Here is a 12,163-nt window from a genome sequence, read left to right on the forward strand (position 1 = left end):
GGAAATTCTTTGTAACCCAGACTTCTTACAGAATATATCAATATCTCAACCATACCCATCACAACCATTTGAAATTCAAGAGAAGCAAATTCTGTAAAAATTTAAAAGCATTCTATAATAAATGATACATGCTGAGCTTTTTCTTCCTTTTTAAAAGTCACATTTTAAAATCTCCAGCCAGCTAATCATTGGTGACTAGATGGGATGTAGACTTCACTATTCCACATGATTTATGTTGTGGAATAAATGCTTGAAGGCAGGAAACATAATGATCCCTTTGATTTAAAAATGTTCCTGAATTTCAGGGATGGAGTGATAACCACTGGTGTCACCAAGGAATGTGAATAGTCCTTAAATGACACCATGGCTGGAAAGACCATGACCCAATTTAGACATGAGGCTGACTCCTGCTCTTTGGCAGTCATGTTGCTAGAGTGTTGGGAATCAGATTCTGGGGTGAGAGGCTTTCATGCCTGTGGGTCCTTGATGACATCTGATGCCCTCACTGTTATTCTTGATCAGATGTCCTTCAGGTTTGTGGATGATAGAGTGGAAGGGGAGGATAGGGAGGCCACATAGGAAGCTTCTGGAACAGTCCAAGTATGAGGTAATAAGAGGCTGAATTATGACTAGATCTGCACCAATTAGGGAGAGGGAGTCAACTATGAGAGCTGCTATGAAGGGAGAAGAGACAATACCTGAACCCTGGTGAGATATGTAGGGTGAGGGAGAGCAAAGATTTAAGAATAACTAAAAGTTACAGACTTGGGAGACTGGGAAGGCTAGGGTGCCCTTGATCATCATGGGAAAATTTAAATGAGAAGTCATCTTTATACAGAAAGATCACAACTTTGGTCTTGGATACTTAGATTGGTGTCTCTGGGACATGAGCTTAAGGCAAATGTTTGGTGGGTGGGGATGTGGGACTTGAGCTCAGGAGAGAGATTGTGACTGGATACAGAAGCCTGCAAGTCTTGGAAATTTCTCCATTTGCTCTAATTGGTGTTTTAGACAAGGCATCTATTGGGAGGCTGTCCACAGGAGGAGGTGGTTATGCAACCATCTGGAATCATTCTGGGGTCCCTCAAGGGACCAGGAAAGGAGCCACACATAAGAATTTGATTCATGTCTCTCCTATTCTGTTAGGGATCTAAGATATTATTCCTGGTTTCATCACCCATCTCCTGTCTTTTCTAAATTATATGTGAAGACCACTAACATTTTTTCAAATTTTCTTTTCCCCTCCCCTCCCCCATTGAGAAAGCAAGCAATTTGACATAGGTGATGCATGGTAGTCATGAAAGAGACAGTTCCATGTAAGTCATGCTGTGAAAGGAAAACAGGCAACCCCCCCAACCCAAGGAATTAAAGAAAGTAAAGTCTCTGCATTCAGATGCCATCAGTTCTTTCTCTGGAAATGGACAGCTCCTTTCATCTTAAGCCCTTGCGAATTTTCTTGCATCATTGTATTGCTGAGAATAGCTAAGTTAGTCTCAGGAGATCACATGACAACATGCGGGTTCCGTGTTCTCTTGATTCTGCTCATTTCACTTTGCATCAGTTCATGCTGGTTCTCCACGTTTTTCCTTCTTTTGCAATAACGTGCAAAGGAGCCTTCAACATTCATCCTTGGGCAAGTTTTTCGGTTCTACATCTTTCTACCACCCTGTCTCCCTCTCTTCCCTCCCCCCCCACATGGCAGTGAACCATCTGACGTAGGTTCTACATGCACAATTGCACAATTGGGTTTAACATGTTTCCATATTGTCCTCCCTTGCTTTTGATGAGCTCCTGCCCTAAATGAAAATCCTTCTCAATGGATGTTCACTGCAGTCAAAAAGCTGATTACCTTTCTAGGAGAGGGAAAATGACTAGAATGCACAGCATTACCCCCCTCACATTTATATAATCTGTGTATATATAGATGTGTGTATATCTACACCTAGACACATATGAACATATATATACACACACACACACACACACACACACACACACACACACACATATGCATACATTTATTTTGTGGGTGATACTAGAAGTAGATCATCCGTGGTGGTGGTATCATGAGACAAAAGACTTTTCCATTGGTCAGGGTGGTGGGGATAGCCACTTAATGCTTTTAAAATTAACAAAGGAGGAAGGAAAGCAGGAATAATAAGAGAAATGCCATTGAAAACTACTCCAGGGTTTTAATTTCCACTCAGTAAACCAGCAAAGATGCCAAAATATAGGAAGAGTCAATGTTCTGGGGACTGTGGGATGTCTGGCAAATTAATGAATTGTTGATGGGGTTGTGAATTGGTCCAGGAAAAGTCACCAAATTGTCCTTCTAGTATGACCCAGAGATTTCACTATTGGGTCTATGAGAGCATCAGCTATAGAAAGAAAGGCCATCCTCACTAATACTATAGAAACACCTTTTTGTGGTATCAAAATATTGGGAATAAAGTCAACAATCCTTGATTGGGAAGTGGCTAAACATGTTGTGGGATGGGAATGATAGAGAAAACCTGTGTTCAACTCCTCCTCTGTGTCAGACACCACTCAGCTGGAGGGTTTCCCACTTAGGGGGCTTACATTCCATGAACAGAGACAATGCCTAGAGAGGAGGCAGAAAATATTCTGGGGAACACAAGAGGGTGCCCAGCCAGGGGTGAGCAGATGGAAGTCTAGGAGATGAATGAAGTGAGCATGGCTCATTGTCTCCTCTTGGAAATGGTGGTCAGGGCTAGGGGCTCAGCAATGCTATGGACTGTGACTCAGTGTAAGACCCAAGGAATGCAAAGAACTCAGAAAACCCAAACCCACACCTAAATCACTGGGGATGGGATGTCTGTGAATGGCAAAGAAAGCAAAACCAAAGGAACAGCTTAGATAATTCCCATAGTAATATAAATGAATTAAAGCAGTTGGTGGGTTATGATAACATAGCTGATTTAGACCCTGGAGGAGAGGGGAAAGCCCCACCCTCTACCCTTTCTATGGAGGGCTGGTGACACTGCTGTAGCCAGACACGATGGTCAGACAGGGGCTTCGACAGGATGGGACATTGCAGCCAGTGATGACTGTGATGTAAAAATAGATGCATCAGGACAACTTACTTAAGAAAAAAAATGCAAAGGAAATGTTGGTTGGGGGGGGCATGTTATAAATTCTGAAGAAATGCTTGCCTGAAGAAGCCACAGGTTTTAGTGACATGATTTCATCTGAGCTCCTGGCAACCTGTGCAACAGAGATACTAGTGTTCTCCCCCATTTTACAAAGGAGAAAACAGAATCAATCAAACTAAGTGACTTTTCTAGGGTCTCATAGTCAGAAGCAGGATTTCAACTCCAACCAGCCTGACTCCTCTCCCTACTACTCCATGCCGCCCCTCAGTAGATTGCTTGCTTTGGTGTTAGGAAGACCCCAGTTCAAATCCTGAATCTGATACTAGATGCATGGCTGTGGCCCCAAAGTCTCTGTGAGCCTCAGGTTCCTCATTTGTAAAGTGGGAATAATCATCCTTGTAATAACATCTAGCTCCTCAGAGGTCTGAAGTGGGGATGCCATGGGAGACCTTGGACAGAAGGTGCTGGCAGACTCCAGATTCTTATGCCCATGCCAGAAACTTAGTGGTACAAAGGCAGAAAAAACAGCTAAAGGGAAAAAGGGCTGAAGTCTGGCAGAGGGAAGAGAGTAAGATGGTAAACCCCTCCCAGAAAGGGGAAGCATTACCAGGGGGCCAAGGTGGCCAGTCATCATAAAGTTGGCTTGAGAGACTGTCCTTGGAGGGCTGTGGACCATGGCCTGCTCACATTTTTTATGAAACACACACACATACTCTCCCATACACACACACATACACATGCACACACATGCACACACACACACACAGACACACACACACACACACACACACACACACACACACACACTTCCTCTGGTCTCCGGGCCTGGCTTACTGGCCAGTGACTGGACGTGGAGGCCCTGCTCTAGTGGTATTGTCCAAACCTGGTTTCCCATCTGGGGTGAGTCCTCCTCCCTCCCTCATATTTTCACCTTTTGGTTTGTTACCAATGACTCCTTCAAATAGGACAGCTTCCTTATCTGTGATTAGCAGGGATCATTCCAACCATTGGGAACCTCCCAATTGATTAATCCATAAGTTATTTCTTTGTTTTTGTTTGCTTGTTTGTTTTGTAAGGCAATGGGGTTAAGTGACTTGCCCAAGGTCACACAGATAAGTATTAAATATCTGAGACCAAATTTGAACTCAGGTCCTCCTGACTCCAGGGTCAGTGTTGTATCCACTGCAACACTTAGCTGCCCCTATCCAGAAGTATTTCATGCTTGATTCAGTCAACCAGGCCCCAGGCTAAGCTCTGGAGGTTCAGAGATAAAGATAAAGCAGTTCTTGCCCTCAAAAGGCTTATCTCCTATTGGGGGAAGCAGAGGTCCATAGATGGACAAACATTATGTTTTGTCCTTTGCACTTGAAGAGGACCAAGGAGGTCATGATGGGACAATGACCAAAGGGAACAGAGCTGGGCAAAGTCATCAGCCTCATTGTCTCTTCCACAGTCCCCAAAGTCCAGTGGCAGGACCAAAGTTGGCCTGACCCAGAGGCCCAGGGGGCATCTTTGATTTCTGACCCTGCTTCCTGGAGCCCCGGGTCATTCTTTCCCCCAAGAAGCCCATAGTAGGTGAGGTTTATTCTCCTCCATTCTCTTTGTTTTCTTTCTAAAATGCTATTGGCTGTCTGAGAGAGTGGAAGAAAGGAAGGTGGTAAAAACATCCTAAAAGATGCCAATCAAACTTATTGTTATTATTTTTTTCAGTTTTTTGCAAGGCCCAGGGCAGTAGGGCAGTGGGGTTAAGTGGCTTGCCCAAGGCCACACAGCTAGGTCATTATTAAGTGTCTGAGGCCGGATTTGAACTCAGGTCCTCCTGACTCCAGGGCCCGTGCTCTATCCACTGCACCACCTAGCCACCCCCAATCAAACTTATTTTTAAAAGAAGTAAATTCCCCATCATGTGGCTCAGGGTCCCTAGAAGCCATTCCATGGGTCCAGGCCAGGCTTGGTGTCAAACCTGTCCTCCCTATTCAGACTTTGTAGCTCAGGGGTCTGAGACAGAGACAAGGGTGTGTGTATGTGTGTCTGTATGTGTGTGTGTGTCTGTGTGTGTGTGTCTGTATGTGTGTCTGTATGCGTGTGTGTCTGTGTGTGTGTGTCTGTATGTGTGTGTGTGTCTGTGTGTGTGTGTCTGTATGTGTGTCTGTATGTGTGTGTGTGTCTGTGTGTGTGTGTGTCTGTGTGTGTGTGTCTGTGTGTGTGTGTGTCTGTGTGTGTGTGTCTGTCTGTGTGTCTGTATGTGTGTGTGTCTGTGTGTGTGTCTGTGTCTGTATGCGTGTGTGTCTGTGTGTGTGTGTCTGTGTGTGTGTGTCTCTGTGTCTGTATGCGTGTGTGTGTCTGTGTGTGTGTGTGTGTGTGTGTGTGTGTGTGTGTGTGTGGCAGGGGTGGGGGTGGCTCTTTTTCTGCTGAGAGGTTGCATTTGCTAATGGACAGAATGCTACCTTCTCTGACTAACTTCTTTCAGACCCATGAACAGTCAGTGTTGTCTATGCCCTATGAACAAACATAAGCTGAGAAACAAGACTGAACCCCCAAGGCTCTGGCCTGATAGTCTGGGGTGGGGTGGGGCTCACACGCATCATTTTTTTTTTTTTTGCAGGGCAATGGGGTCAAGTGATTTGCCCAAGGCCACACAGCTAGCTAATTATTATGTGTCTGAGGCCAGATTTGAACTCAGGTCCTCCTGACTCCAGGGTCGGTGCTCTATCCCCTATGCCACCTAACTGCCCCTTCATGTGCACCTAGTCAATGAATTCTGTATCCCTGTGGGAAAAGCCAACTAAATGTTGCAGCTCCTTCTTTCCTCCTTCCTTTCTGCACAAAGAAGTTTTCAAGATGCCCAGAGAACTGCCTGACTTGGTTTCCCAGAGTCCAGCCTGCCCCAGTCTGAGCTGGCAAGCCACAAATATTAGGCACCTACTGTGTTCAGAGTACCATCCCCAAGCGCGAGATCTAGGCAAGTCAGAGGTGTTCTCAAGCTGATGACCCCATGAGGATGGCCCTGACTTTACAGAGCTGTAAAATTATAGCAGGGCAGCTATAGTGGACAGAGCACTGATCTTGGAGTCAGGAGGACAAGAGTTTGAATTCAGTCTCAGATACTTGACACTGGCTGCCTGGGTGCCATCTCCAGGCGTCCTGATCCTCAACTGGCCATCGACTCCAGTTGGCTCCAGAGGAGAAAGTGAGGATGGGGACTCAGCACAGCCCCCCCCCCCCAATTCAATCCATGTGCTTGTCATGTCATTAACTCTTGATATCCTAGTCTTCTTGTGAACAAAAGACCAACTCTCCCCCCCCCCCCCCATAAAATCTGAAGCTTCGTAATGAAGTCATTGGTCCACAGGGTCCTTTTCCAGATGAGAAAACCAGGGTGAAGAGGACTCTGCCTCGCCTACAGAAGGGGAGGGTCAAGCTGGTGTCTTCAGCTGGTAGCCTGCTTCCAGGCTGCAGCATTCAGGGTGACCTGGGCAAGGCCAGATGAGGCAAAGGATCAGGCCCATGACTCCCTCAATCCAGGACTTTCTGCCTTCCCTTCCTTCTGCTGCAAATTGCCCTAATGAGGTGGGGAAGATTCCAAAGGGCAGAGGGACAGTTGGTGTCTATTGGCTGCTGCCATCATCCAGGCCAAAGTCAGATTTTGGGCCCCCCTCGGGCTTCTCTGACTTTGTGGGGACCAGTTTCCATCAGTCTGATGGGACTAGGCCAGGGTCCTGGAACGGACGGTAGGTGGGAGGTTGTTGTGGCCCGGGCCTGTGGACACCAAACCACAGAGGGGCCTGGCTCTTTCTGTCCCCACCCCCGGCTCTAGGATCCTCTCCAAACTCCATTTCCAGACAAAACACCAGGTTCTGAAGGTGCTCAGAAGTGGAGGCAGTGACTTCCTTGTGACTTTTATTATTCCAGAATATTAGCACCTGGTGAAGTTAAAGATGCAAAATACAGGTGGGCTACTTTTATGGAGCTGATGTGAGACAGTATGACCCGGGAGGACAGGGCTGGAATCGCATCTATTCTCAAGCAATAAGGGCTCCTCACTTGTGCCCGAGGTGCCATGGGCAGCTCCCTCACGTTGTCCACAATGCCACAGCTCAGATGGGATCGGGGGGGGGGTGTCACAGGCAGCTCCCTCAGATCATCTGCAATGCCACAGCTCAGTTGGGATCTGTGTCCTAATGGCAGTGGGCTGGTCCCCAGGCTGAATTGATCACTGATGTCCATGTCTGATAATAAAGCCCCTACTAGTACTCATGGAGCTAAACTTACAAGGGGAGAGAGAGAGATTTGGACTCAACATAAGGAATCTGTGTGTGTGGTGTGTGTGTGTGTGTGTGTGTGTGTGTATGGTCATGCATGTGGATGTGAATGTGTCCACTATGTAGATGATGCCCTTGTGTATCCCCAAATCCAAGCAGTCATTTCAGGAAGTGAGGGGCTTCCCAGTTCTGAGGAGCCTCAAGGGCAAACCAGTGACCATCTAGGACAGTTGGGAAGGCCATCCTCTGTATCTGCTTTCTCTAGTTCTTTCTCTCTGGTCTGACTCCCCCCACCCCCTTCCCCATGCTTCTCTCCATATACTCTGTTCTTCTCTTACCCTCCTCAGAGTCCTCCCTCCTGACTAAGTCCTAGGCATGGAATTTGTTTCCTCCTCCTCAGTGGTCACTGGAGCCCTGGTGGTCTTCATTTTGTGGCTCAGGTCTGAGAGGAGGCCTTGACTTTCCTTCTCTATGAAAGCCCTTGACTCCTCTTTGTATTTGCTGCCATGCCACATCATTCCAGGGGAATGGAAGCTCTCTGAGGGGAGGAGCTATTTCATTTTTTTTGTCTTTGCTTCTCAGCACCTGCATATTGCCTTGACCTATGGGATTGGTTTGGGCTCTAGGACTTGGTGCTAGAAATTTTCTCCCCCAGATTGTTGCAGGGAAGCTGGCTGCCTTCGGTTTCCTAGTGGATCATGTCCTGACTATATACTTGAAAGTAGGTGACTGCAGAGGCTGAACTTTATTCTCTTCTGGGATCTGGGCATAAATGATAATTTGGTCTCAAGGCTGGATGGCAAAACAAAACTTTCCACTTTGTCTTGTGAAATGATTGTCCAAACATTGCTTCCGAGTCCAGCCTTGGAGCTCTGGGGCTAGTTGGGTTTGGCAACTGCATGGGGATATGGAGGACAGACCAATTTCAGCCACTATGAATTTCGGGCAAGTCCCTTCCTCTCCTGGGTCCTTCTCCTTTGCAGAATGAGAGTAGTCAAGCCGGTGTGGAAGGACCACCAGTGCTGTAAGTCTGGAACATTCGGGTCCAACAACATCGTCAGCAGCTCACTGACAGAGAAGTCGTGGAATGTTCTTGCATTTCAGTTCATCATTCAAACTGCCTGTCTCTACTGTTCCCTGCCCCTCATGGAAACCTTAGGACAATGAGGATTGGGGCTGCCCATCAGCCTGGTCACCAGGACATAGCTCCTGAGCAGCTGCCTTTTCCCTGCCTCTCCTCTCTCCTCTTCACTCATAAGGATGGATCCAGGCCAGAGGAGAAGGCTGGGGCACCTGCCTTCCTCCCCAAGCCAGTACAACTCACCCTTTAATCACCCAGTCATGCAAGGCTCATTCCCCCTCATTGGTTCAGTGGACCCCAAATGACTCAAGTGAAAAATGAATATGACTGTGGGCGGGAATAATTCAGAAGGGCTTTTTTTTTTTTAACTTCTTGGTGCTTACTGCATTTTCAATTTGATGTGAAAGGGGAAAATGGAGCCAGGTTTTATGGCTGCCACCCCTCTTCGATCATCAGTGAATGTTTGGATGGCACTTTGGGGAACACCGAGCCATATTTATGAGGGCAGAAATTCTACAGACAGAACTGCTCATTTTCAATCCTAGATTTCACTAATTCCTCACCATCGAGGGCAACCTGCACTGGAAGTTACAGAGCTGCCCATGCTCCTTTAAGGAAATCCATTCAAAAGAACCAAATTCCAGAGACAACAAAACAGGTCAGAATCAGAAAACTGAGAGTTTCCTTTCAAACAGAATGAATGCCTCCAGAGGTGTGCTGGTCTCTGCCCAGGACAGAGATGGTGGACTTGTGTGTTGAATGGTTCTCACATTCCACTGGATCAAAGGGCCCTTCTCTCCAGGAGCTCACAATCTAGTGGGGAGACAAGACGTCAACGACTTTCTACAAACAAGGTTCTAGACAGGAGAAATCTGAAATAATCAATGGAGGGAAGAATTAGGGGAGATTAGAAAGATTTCTGATAGTAGGTAGGATTTTACCTGGGGATAGAAGGAAGCTAGGGTGAGGAGGGAGGGGATTCTAAGCATGGGGGACAGCCAGGGCAAAGGACAAGGGAGGTGGAATGTCTTGTTGGGGAGCAGCAAGACTGGTATCATTGAAGCACTTGTGTGTGTGTGTGTGTGTGTGTGTGTGTGTGTGTGTGTGTGTGTGTGTGTGATGAGTGTGAATGTATCTGTGTGAATGTGTGCATTTATGAATGTGTCTATGTGTGTGTATGTGAATGTGTCCAAACAGCAATTTAAAAATATGGATGTGTCTAGAGGTGATAGGGAGCCAGTGGAGTTCATTTAGGAGGAAAGGATGATGCCATCAGATTTCTAGCTATAAATGATCTAGTCTTCATCTTTATACATAATTCATGAAAATCATATAAGGTCCTTTGAGAATACTTTGCCTAAAGCTCCATAGGAGTGTGGCTAGCAGATATCTGGATTGTGAAGTGGGGAGGATCTGGATTCAAATCTTGTCTCAGACTTGAACTAGTGACTATGGTTATGTCCTATCTCTTTTGAGACCATTTCCTCCTCTGTTTCATGGAGGGAATAATAATTATAGTTGTAATCTCTGCCTTGAATGGTGCTTGAGTTTCAAATAAGATAACAATACAAGATGACTGTAAATGTGAGCCTTTATGACGGCATACTATTTTCTTTTTCTAGTGTTCACAAGCTTTTTCACTAATAATATGCTTTTGAATTTAGCCAGAAATTAAAGTCAATTCTGGCTATTGATATTAATTTGAAGATTCTGTCCTCTTGGCTTTTAACAAACCAGAACCTCATTTGCCCTTCTCCAGTTCTGTGGTGCCCATCCATTGGATGAATTTATTTGTCAAAGTAAAAGCCAGGCTTGCCATTATGCCCTGCCAAGAGGGAAGCCATTGAATTGATTCAGGAGAAGTTTTGCTTAAATGTCTCAAGGATTGAATAGTATATCTTAATTCTCTGAAGTTCTGTGGAAATGGGAGGCTAATGAGAAAAGCAAACAGTGGCCCAGGTGAGAATCAGAACCAGAACTCTGACGGATCCCCCAGAGCATCCGGCCGGCTTCGGAGAGAGGAGTTCATTTTTCAGAAGCAATTACTTTGATTATTTTTCCACTTAATATTTATTGGAAAAGTATGTGGATTGTGGTCTCACTGAAACAAATGGTCTTATAACGTCCTGGGTTTTCACACTACTGTTTGAGAGAAGATCTGAGCAGCTCCCACTTCTTGAAATGGGGGGCACTGATGACACAAAATGGGGAGGTAGATGCTACAGTGGGAAGTAATGATGCTTTGGAGTTATGATTTGGTTCATTAATGCTTCTCTTAATCAGTTTTTTCTTTTTTTAAATTTTATTTATTAAGGCAATGAGGTTAAGTGACTTGCCCAAGGTCCACATAGCTAGGCAATGATTAAGTATTTGAGGTCAGATTTGAACTCAGGTCCTCCTGACTCCAGGGCCGGTGCTCTATCCGCTGTCCCACCTAGCTGCCCCAATCAGTTTTTTCTCAGACAGGGATAGCCCAGATGTGAAAATGATTCTTTGTGAATGTAAGCTCTTGGAGGGTAGGAATTTCTTCATTTTGCTTTTGTTTTCCCAGTATCAACAACTCCCTGCCTTTTCAGAGATGCTTAATAGACACTTGCCATTTTCTTGATTCAGAATGGATGGATGGGCTGCTATCTGCACCAATGGACAGTGCACCAATGCTACTCCAGGAGACAAGAATCTGCACCAGTGGGATCTAGCAGAATATGGAATTTTTGCAAAGGTGACATGGAAAAGTACTCAGATGGTAGTCATTGCCCTTCCTAAGAGTATCAAGTACAGATCAATTCTAATCCTGATAGCTGGTGTGGGAAGATATGAAGCTATTCTGAATGGGTAGCTGGAGACAATGAGAAGCACAACTGGCTCACTGGCATGGATGGGTTCATCAGAGATCTTATCACATGACCTTTTTCTCAAGGAGGCCACCACCATAACCATCACCCTGCTTCTCAACATTGGCTTTCTCTTGGATACCTGACTATGTCTTACCCCACAGATCAAAGTAGTTGTAAAATATTTCAATCATCACAATATTTTTCATTCTTGATTTTAATTTTTTTAATTTAATTTAGTTTAATTATTTCAATATCCTTGAAACATTGAACAAGATTGTTGACTATGCAAAGTCTTCCTGAATCTGAAGGTCAGAACCTGGAGAATCTGTTTGTTGTCTTTCCTTGAATGTCTTAAGTATGGGTTTTTCCTTTGCAATGTTACATTTAAGTCATTGTAAATAAACACCTTAGACATATCATTTCTACAACTGGATGCCGGAGGGGTGACCAATGACTAACTGAATGAAACACAAGCCTGGAATTCAGCTCTCTCCATCCTACTCCTCATTTCAAATGTTAGAAACCAAAGCACACTGAAGATAATGGTGCATCACAATACTTTTTTACACCTACCTCTGTCTCTCTACTCAGTGTCCAAGTATGTCCAAGTCTTTGTATCCTTTCATCTCCACTCTTGTACTAGATTTCCATTAAATCTACCTGCCTTATGGCTTTTCCTTTCTTTTTTTTGTCAAGGAGATGGGATTAAGTGACTTGCCTAAGGTCACAAAACTAGCTAAGTATTATGTGTCTGAGACTGGATTTGAACTCAGGTCCTCCTGACTCCAGATCTGATACTCTATCCACTGTCCCACCTAATTTCTCCCTCTCTCCCTTTTTCTGATCTGTCCTCTCTCTAGAGATGACTTT

General features: G+C 45.3%; 1 long non-coding RNA gene across 1 annotated transcript; it reads left to right on the forward strand.

Annotated features, from left to right (window-relative positions):
• The first annotated feature begins 638 nt into the window (after positions 1-638).
• LOC141522941 (uncharacterized) lies at positions 639-11,449 on the forward strand. The gene is made up of 3 exons (XR_012478253.1): positions 639-708; positions 9,002-9,114; positions 11,070-11,449. It is a non-coding gene; the product is annotated as an uncharacterized LOC141522941 (long non-coding RNA).
• The last annotated feature ends 714 nt before the right edge of the window (positions 11,450-12,163 follow it).

The sequence above is a fragment of the Macrotis lagotis genome, chromosome 4 (genome assembly GCF_037893015.1).
Source record: "Macrotis lagotis isolate mMagLag1 chromosome 4, bilby.v1.9.chrom.fasta, whole genome shotgun sequence".
NCBI lineage: Eukaryota > Metazoa > Chordata > Mammalia > Peramelemorphia > Peramelidae > Macrotis > Macrotis lagotis.